General features: G+C 46.1%; 1 protein-coding gene across 17 annotated transcripts in view; it reads left to right on the forward strand.

Annotated features, from left to right (window-relative positions):
* caska (calcium/calmodulin-dependent serine protein kinase a) overlaps positions 1 to 10,000 on the forward strand; it is a 190,068-nt gene that overhangs the window by 75,891 nt on the left and 104,177 nt on the right. The gene's annotated exons all lie outside the window — the stretch shown is intronic.

The raw sequence follows: 10,000 nt of genomic DNA on the forward strand, positions 1-10,000 counted from the left end.
GTCAGTGTGTCGTATGTGAATATTGTGTGTGTCTGTGTCATGGATCAGAAAGAAGGAGCGTGAGGGTTATTGGTTCCGTGTGTGTGTGTGTGTGTGTGTGTGTGTGTGTGTGTGTGTGTGAGGTAAATAGCAGGCAGTGTGTTGATTCAGAGCTTCCAGCTCCATCTGTGAGTCTCCCTCAGCCAGCAGCTGCACCTCTCCACTGCTTCCTGCTCGCCAGCGAACGACAGAGCGAGGAAAAGGACGAGTGGAGAGGTGGGGGGGCCCTGATCAGAGTCTTTATTCCCTCTCTTACATCCTCGCCAGAAGAGCTCAGCCCCCCGCCACCGCCTCGCTACGCCACCAGATCCAACCCGACGCTCACTTCCGACATCTGCCTCTCTTCCTCCTCCTCTTTCTTTTCTCCCTCTCCAGTTTTTGTTCTTTCTTTCTTTTCTTTTTTACCAATGTTATTTTCATGAGTGCTTCAAGGTTCTCGAGCCATGTGGGAATCAAATCGCTTTGTCCACTCCTCCTCCTGCTCCTCCTCCTCCTCTCTCGCCTCTCTCTCTCTCTCTCTCGCTCTCTCTCTCTCTCTCTCTCTCTCACTCACTCGTCCACTCCTCCTCCTGCTCCTCCTCCTCCTCTCTCGCCTCTCTCTCTCTCTCTCTCTCTCTCTCTCTCTCTCTCTCTCCTCACTCACTATATTTGAAGTTAATCTCTGCAGTTTAGAGCCTTACAGACGGGCCAGTGAGGGCAGTGCCTCGTCTTAATTACTCTGATGGGTACTTACACATGCAACCCCCCATTATGAGAAGTCCACTCTCCTGCTTCTCTAAGCTTAAGGCCTGTCAGGTAGTCTAACTCAACACAATCCCAAGTGCCTGGACTAACTCTTCAGAGTTGTCCTCTCCCTAACAGATGATCACGATACTTGTATCTCTTTCCCTCAATCTAATCTCTTGTTTTTTGACCACGATTATATCATCATGTGCCGAATCCTCATACACCATGATCGGGTTTACACAAAGAAACGACTATTTGTTTTGAAATGTTTGAAAAGGAATTCTTCGAGTGATATTAAGGGAGTAATTAACAACATTGATAGGATTTGCAAAAGGTAATTAAACAGTGTTTTGTTTTGGTGTTTGTGTTTGTTGCCAGACAGATGGATCAGGAGGATAGTTAGAGAGGCTCATTTGCATAGATGTGGTCTGATGGTTTGTTTTCTTATCACTGTATCCCCCCCCCCCCTCTCTCTCTCTCTCTGTTGATCCCTGTCTTTCTCTCATGTACACACACACACACACACACACACACACACAAAACACACACACACACACACACACACACACCCACCCTCAGGGGCTGATTGTCATGACATTCATTCTCTTTTTCTCTCCCCCTCTTTCTCTCTCTTTTCTTTTTTCCCCCGATGTAACACTCAGGGGGACAGAGACTTGACATTTTGCATCTTTTGTAAATTTGCGCCACAGCAGAAGGAATCTCTTCTTCCGCGCCATCAGATAGCTGCTCCGCATAGAGGCCCTCTTGTGTTGATCCGTGCGTGGCTGTGTGCTTTGCGTTGAGCGCCGTTGCTTGTCAAGTGACTTGTGTGGAGAGCGGTCATGTCGTGAGCCTCATCTTAATTCATAAGTCATTCTTCCCCCCGTCAGGAGATTAGCTGGATTGTTAGCGACTTCGTCTGGTTTATGGCGTCAGCTTCTGCTCCAAGTGTGGCGTTCTGGCAGCTTCTAGCCCGACTAAATCAGGCTTATCACTTAACTGTGCTTGTTTGCTGCCGACCGCTTTTCCTCTTATCCTACAATTTTTTCTTTTTTCTTTTTTAAAGAAGTTTTACAACCATGACTCACTGCACCAGCTGTGCCTGGCTTTAAATGCACGAGTTGACTTGACTTGGCTTGGAATTTATGGTGTTTGTTTTCAGTTAGCGAAGTTACTGCTAATTGAAGCTCAAACAAGCATCTAATCTAAAGAGCTTTCCTGGCCAGGGACACCCAAGGCGAAAGAGTTTATTTTTTTCATTTACAGGACTTCTGTGTCCACATACTACAGCCTCCATGATGGAGACTGGTGGTGGTCTGGGTTGCTCTCTCTCTCTCTCTCTCTCTCTCTCTCTCTTGCTCACTCTCTCTCTCTCTTTCTCTGTGTTTGTGTGTGTGTGTGTGTGTGTGTGTGTGTGAGAGTGATCAGGGACATCATGCAAACTGCCTTCCTGCCATTATTCACATGGATGGAGCCAAGAGCACTCCCACTGAGCCATGACCCCCTCACTCACTCACTCACTCACTCACTCACTCATTCGTTGTCCTTCATTCATCTGTTTGCTTTTTCTCTCTCTCTCTCTCTCTCTCTCTCTCGTTTTCTCTCTTTCTCTCTCTCTCTCTCTCTCTCGTTCTCTCTCTTGCTCTCTCATTTTCTTTTTCTCTCTCTCTAGTTGCTGGGATACTGTGGCTTGGAAATAGTGGTCCCCAGTGGCCCCTAAGCACACACAGGAACACACACACACACACACACACACACACACACGCATGCACACACACAAACAGACAAACACACACACACACACACACACACACAGACAGACGACCACGCACACACACACACGCATACACAGAGACGAACACGTACACACACGAACACACACAAACGCGCACACACACATGCACGCATACACACACACGGACACGCACGCACACTCCCTTTTTGCATTAGGAGATGGAGGTGATGTGGCTTGGTAGTTGCGGGTTGCAGGAGGAATGCAGCTGCACTTTCAAAGCTCTCATTGCTCTCTCTCTCTGTCTCTCTCTCTCTCTCTCATGCTCTCTCTCTCTCTCGCTCTCTCTCTCTCTCTCTCTCTCTGCCCCTAGAGTTCTTTCCCTGTCTCTTTCTCCGTTTGTTCTTGAAATCTGTCTCGCTTCCGTCTCTGTGCTCTTTGTTATTATTTTCTTCATTGTCATTCATCTGCTTTTGTTTTTTTATTTGTCTCTCTTTGTGATTCTCTTATTTATTCTTTCTCTCCACTGCCTTCTTTGGTCCCTCTCCCTCCCTCCCTCCCTCTCCCTCTCTCTCTCTCTCTTAGCTTCAGTCTGTTTTTCTCCATCTTTCTCTCTCTCTCTGTCTCTCTTAGCTCCAGTCTGTTTCTCTCCATCCTTCCGTGGGCTGTAGCTGAGGGATGTGTGTGGCATTCATCACTCTTTAGTGTGTTCATATTTCATCATCCACTGGCTTTGCTCTGAGCCGCCTGACACTCTTACCAGCCCTACTGCACAGCCTCTACACCGCCACTTCACAGTCAAGTGTACACACACACACACACTCTCTCTCACGCACACACACACGCACAGTAACTTTCTTTCGCTTTATCTTTCTCTCAAAGTATCAGTCATATCTGTGTGTGTTGAAGTTGTGGAGTGGACGAGTGCGCACACACACACACACACACACACACACACACACACACACACACACACACACACACACACACACTGGTTAACAGGCGGCTATCCATATCTAATCTAGTCTTGTGGCTGTCTGATACAGTATACACCTCCTGCTGAGAACTACACTGTGTGTGTGTTGTGTGTTGTGTGTTGTGTGTTGTGTGTTGTGTGTTGTGTGTGCCAGTGGCAGCTGCTGTTTTGCAGAGTAGCAGCCAACATGTGAGTGACGGTAGTCCCCAGTGGCCAAGTGGGTGTGTTGTACTGGAAGTAACACTTCCCCAGGACCCTTAAAAGGTTGGCCACACACAGATGCATCATGGGACCTCAGCCACAGACGTGTGTGTATTGATCAGCTACAGCAGACAGGTGTCGAATATAATCTCCTGGACTCGACTCAAGCGGTAGTTCTCCTAGAGCAGTGGTTCTCAAAGTGCCCATAGCCAAGGGGTCTGTGACATGTGCTATAAATTAGAAAATTGTATTGTATCGTTAACAAATCTACAGATGGGGACCATTTGTGCCAATAAAACCAGCATATTTAGTCCATTACTCTCCCTTCCCACCATCACTCACCTCACTCAAGGCCTCACTAGCTAGCTGGCAAGCATGGAGAAATATTAGTCAGTCCAGGTCGTCATGGGCTGCTAAGCCCAAACTAGCTAAACAATGGATAGAGTTATATCATTTTTTGTTTTTATTGAGAACCGAGACGGGAGAAAATTTCGTACACACACACACACACACACACACACACACACTGTGAGAGGGCTTTTAATCGTGTGAAATTAGGGGACCACTTCAGCCAAGATGGATTGATAGAAATTTCAGAAATTGTTCGGTGAAAAGAGATAAATAATTATGTAGCAGGCCACAATAATTGACTGAGTGAGTGTGAAAGGATTAGGAAGTATGAATATGTGTATTAGCGCATAAGTGTGTGTGCATGCCAGTGTATGTGGGTGCACTACCCATGTGCGTTTCTTGCATGTCATTTCCTGTGAGGGGAATTGAGCCTCTATAGGAAAGACATCCATCCTTCCCCTCCACTCCTCTAACCATCACCATGGCACTCTCGACAGCGAGCTGCTTTGGTCTGCTCACCATCTGCTTTGGCATGTTGTTCTTGACACACACACACACACACACACACACACACACACACACACACACACACACACACACACACACACACACACACACACATCCACACTAGCCTCCCTCTCTCTCTCTCTTTCCCCTCTCCCTCTCTTGCCGTCTCTCTCTCTCCCTCCTTCCTTCCCTCCCTCCCCCTCTCCCTCTCAGTGGCATTATCAGGAATGCAATGGTAATTAGCCTCTCCTAGCAGCAGCTAGCCCTCCCCTCTGCTGCATGCTAATTTCCTCCCAGAGACCCTGTCCTGATGACGTAATCCTCGCCTGCTGCATCAGTGACGGGAGAGACGGGGCAGGAATGCTTATCAGACAGGCACAGCTAGCGCAGGCGGGGACCAAATTGAGATTCTAAGGTTCTCCTCTTTCACTCCGCGGCCCTTCCTTCTTGGTTCTAGTCTATTCTATTCGGTACTCACTCATGGTTCCGCCTCTAGCCACTGTTTCCGTTCCAAAATAGGAATACTCTTGAGACGGGTCTGTTATGGGTTTTCTTTTTAGGTTTTTTTTTTTTTCCATCTGTTACCTGCCTGTGGCCCAGACTGTGTAGCACAGCAGAATTTTAGCCAACTCTGAAGGCAAATCTTGGCTGAGCTCAGCGGAGTTTCCATAGTTTTTTACATCAGTTGTTGTGCAGGTGAACTCTGCGTGTGTGTGATGAGTTGTTTCCATTGGCTGTCAGATCGTGGTACTTAGAGAGCAACCCTAGAGTGTAGGTGTGTGTATGTGTATACACACACACCCACTGTACATGCCTACATCTATACTCTATATGGACTGTGTCACAACCAAATCAAACCAGTGTTGCAAGTGTTCATTCCGAAAAAAGTGTGTGTGTGCGTGTCTTGTGTGTAAGGGAGGGAGGGAGTCTGTGTGTGTGTGTGTGTGTGTGTGTGTGTGTGTATGTGTGTGTGTGTGTGTACGTGTCTTGTGTGTAAGGGAGGGAGGGAGTCTGTGTGTGTGTGTGTTTGAGTGTGTTTGTGGTTTGTGAGATCACTTACGCTTTTGCGCCTACGGGAGTCTATAATATTTAGCCTCAGCAGTGTGTTGCTGGCGGAGCTAAGTGTGTGTGTGTGTGTGTGTGTGTTCTCTGTGACTCCCAGCACAGCAGGGAGATCAGCTAGGCAGAGCCTCGCCTCTCCTCTCCTCCACAGCCTCCAGGTCTATGAGCCCCCGCCCCCCCCACACACACACACACCCTGTTCAGGGCCAGGGCAGTGGGAATGGGAATGGGGAGGAGGGAGGGTGAGGGAAGGGCCAGAGAAACATATTAAACCAGCAGGGGGCCGACAGGAGAGACACTACGACATGGAGCTGATCCCTGCAGAGAACTGACCCGCTAGCTTTATAGTGTGGGGCTTAATGGGCACATGGGACACACACACACACACACACACACACACACACACACACACACACACAAATTCAGTTTCCAAATTCCTTTCCCTAAAGTATACTCACCTGCTACACGCACACATACACACTCACTCACATTCATAGCCTTAAATTCTTCTCAACCTCACACACACACACACACACACAACATTCTCCATGGATCACTGTGAATTAGGTCTTCTTTGATTAAATATTCCACACACATAAGCGCGCACACACACCTGCAGCAAGCAGGGAATAACACGTCAAGATAGTGCTACATTCTCAGGAGTTAGCCTGTTGAAGCTAGTGCAGCATGAGCTGCTCCCGTTCAGAGTCACAGTTTAGGTGGATTACATCATCTCGCTTCAGTCTCCATTCACACGAGACCCATTCAGCCAGGCCTCATTCCCAATCATTGTTTATTTGTCTCCATTATCATCCACAGGAGCCCACAGAGGGGTTCTTTAGAACTCTATGACTGATACAGAGGCGCTTGAAGTCATCCAAAACTTCAAGGTGCCACAGTGAGATCAAGTGAAAATATTTATGCAAGGGCTGGGTGTAGGAGAGGGCCCCGTGGCCTCATTCATGCAGTGAAATCCCTTCTTTTTACACTCCCAATAAAAGATTAAAGTACATCTAGAGCAGCACGCATTCACATGAAAACGCTGACAGATCGTGTAAGTGTGCGCACTGGAAATGTCTTTATTGGATGGCGCTGTGTACTCTTACAAAAAAAAGGGTTCCCTCATGGATTCTCTGACAACGTAATAAGGAAACTTTTGCCAGGATGAGGCAGCGGTGAATCACAATGAAGTTCATGGCAGAAGAATCATTTGAAAAGGGTTCTGCTTGACTTGAAATGGATAAAAGTTCCATGTAGACACTTCAGGAGTTCTGTTGAGGGCAGTCAAATAACCCCTAATGTTCTAGAATGTGTCCCTGTTGTGTGGTGCAGTGGAGGAAGATGCCAGTAAACGACCTCCATCCATCACAGCACCTCCATGGCACTCAGCACTCCCATCAAACCGTGAAAAAAACGAAAAACTTTCAAAATGAGAGGCATTACTATGCTATGCTTATCAAGCCCAGAGAAGAGGAGAGAGAAACAGTCTCAATGTCAGACATAAATTGCTAAAGTACTATTGTCTGTGCTCCCATCAAGTGTTGCCTAGAAGTCTCTGAGATTCGTAGTAGGACCCATTAGAGCCCTTTAGAAGTCGTTTTCTTCTCTAAATAACCTTTTTTCAGCCCAGAAAATTATGTAAAACTTTATGCAAATAATACTTGCTATAAGTGTCCTTTGACTCGACTTTACAGTACCCATGTTATAGATCCGTTTGCAGATCCGAGTGCATCACAGCAAGACATTTCCAAGATCCGATCTTCCCCCAGTCTTGCTAAATATAAATATAAAGCCTGAAATTCGACACACATTACTCACTGTAGCGATGCACAATGGAGTGTGACCCCACTCTTCAGGAAAGGCTAAACCCTTCCTTCATTACGCACCTTTACATGAACCAGGCCTTCCCTTTCCTGGAGGAGGTCAGGTCACCCCAGGCTAAGGCTCTCGCGTCCGTTCTCCGCTGTCAGCTCCCAACATCTGTGCCTTCTGCGAACTCTGGTTATAACTATACTTCCTCCTCCTGGCTGTTTATTTATATTTATATATATATACAGCCGCGGAAAAAATTAAGAGACCACTTCAAAATTATCAGTTTCTCTGGTTTTACTATTTATTGGTATGTGTTAAAGTAAAATGTACATTTTAGTTTTATTCTATAACCTACTGGCAACATTCCTACCAAATTTCAAATAAAAATATTGTCATTTAGATCATTTATTTGCAGAAAAATTACAATTGGTCAAAATAGCAAAATTGATGCAGTGTCTTCAGATCTCGAATAATGCAAAGAAAACAAGCTCATATTCATTTTTAAACTACACAATACTAATGCTTACACTTAGGAAGAGTTCAGAAATCAATATTTGGTGGAAAAACCTTGATTTAAAATCACAACTTTCATGTGTCTTGGCATGCTCTCCACCAGTCTTTCACATTGCCGTTGGGTGACTTTATGCTACTCCTGGCGCAAGAATTCAAGCAGCTCGGCTTCTTTTCATGGCTTGTTACCATCCATCTTCCTCTTGATCACATTTCAGAGGTTTTTTATAGGATTCAGGTCTCGAAATTGGGCTGGCCATGACAGGGTCCTGATCTGGTGGTACTCCATCCACACCTTTACTGGCCTGGCTGTGTGGCATGGAGCATTGCCCTGCTGGAAAAAACACTTCTCAGAGTTGGGGAACATTGTCAGAGCAAAAGGAAGCAAGTTTTTCTTCCGGGACAACGTTGTACTTTGCCTGGCTGAGGTTTGTAAAAGACCATAAGGATTGAAAAAGCGGACTGGAAATTCTTCTAAGTTCGTCTTCTCTGATGAGTCCGATTTCACAGTACGTGCAAGACTCTCTGGCTTGTAGGCCTCTCCAGGTCTCCGTCTAACCATCAGACGACCATGTGTTGGGCAAAGCTGAAAATTGGACTCATCAGAGAAGACGAACTAGAAGACCCTCCAGTCCGCTTTTTTCAATCCTTATGGTCTTTTACAAACCTCAGCCAGGCAAAGTACAACGTTGTCCCGGAAGAAAAACTTGCTTCCTTTAGCTCTGACAATGTTCCCCAACTCTGAGAAATGTTTTTTCCAGCAGGGCAATGCTCCATGCCACACAGCCAGGCCAGTAAAGGTGTGGATGGAGTACCACCAGATCAGGACCCTGTCATGGCCAGCCCAATTTCGAGACCTGAATCCCATCAAAAACCTCTGAAATGTGATCAAGAGGAAGATGGATGGTCACAAGCCATGAAAAGAAGCCGAGCTGCTTGAATTCTTGCGCCAGGAGTAGCATAAAGTCACCCAACGGCAATGTGAAAGACTGGTGGAGAGCATGCCAAGGCACATGAAAGTTGTGATTTTAAATCAAGGTTTTTCCACCAAATATTGATTTCTGAACTCTTCCTAAGTGTAAGCATTAGTATTGTGTAGTTTAAAAATGAATATGAGCTTGTTTTCTTTGCATTATTCGAGATCTGAAGACACTGCATCTTTTTTGCTATTTTGACCAATTGTCATTTTTCTGCAAATAAATGATCTAAATGACAATATTTTTATTTGAAATTTGGTAGGAATGTTGCCAGTAGGTTATAGAATAAAACAAAAATGTACATTTTACTTTAACACATACCAATAAATAGTAAAACCAGAGAAACTGATAATTTTGAAGTGGTCTCTTAATTTTTTCCGCGGCTGTATGTGTATTTATACATATGTATAGTCCTTGAGTCTCACGGCTTGAGCTCGACTGCTGTTGATGTTTACATGGTATTTTCAGCCACTGTCGCCGTCTCCCTGGCTGTCACTTTCTCGATGTGTTGTCTAGTTAGCTATGTGTGTGGACCAACCTCCCTCCTCCTCCTCCTCCTCTTTCTCCTCCCGGTAGCACTGCTGCTGTTGTAACTTTCACCACTTGGCTGATTGCCACTCTGGAGCTCCAGGAAGTGTGCATGTTTATAGGCAGCCCATGTGGCAGAGAGGGATGTGGCCCTGTGGCTGGTCTCCACCAAGGCTAAAACAACACCTGCTCAGCTATTCAGGGAGAGAGCGGACGCTCGGTCTAATGGCAGCTAAATGGCGTGTCTCAGACTTAATGCTCAAAGCAGTTTTATTTAGTTTCTCTTCTGTGTTTGTGTTCTTTTTGGATATGCGATTAGCTATCTGGATTGGTGTGAAGGGTTCAACAGGGTGCGAATTGTGCCAGCAGTAAAGTACATATTTCCATTGCTGAGGCAAAGAGAGCACCAATTGTGTGTGTGTGTGTGTGTGTGTGTGTGTGTGTGTGTGTGTGTGTGTGTGTGTGTGTGTGTGTGTGTGTGTGTGTGTGTGTGTGTGTGTGTGTGTGTGTGTGTGTGTGTGTGTGTGTGTGTGTGTGTGTGTGTGTGTGTGTGTGTGTGAGTGAGTGCTGTGAACTCAG

Source organism: Sprattus sprattus, assembly GCF_963457725.1.
Source record: "Sprattus sprattus genome assembly, chromosome: 5".
In the NCBI taxonomy this organism is placed as follows: domain Eukaryota; kingdom Metazoa; phylum Chordata; class Actinopteri; order Clupeiformes; family Clupeidae; genus Sprattus; species Sprattus sprattus.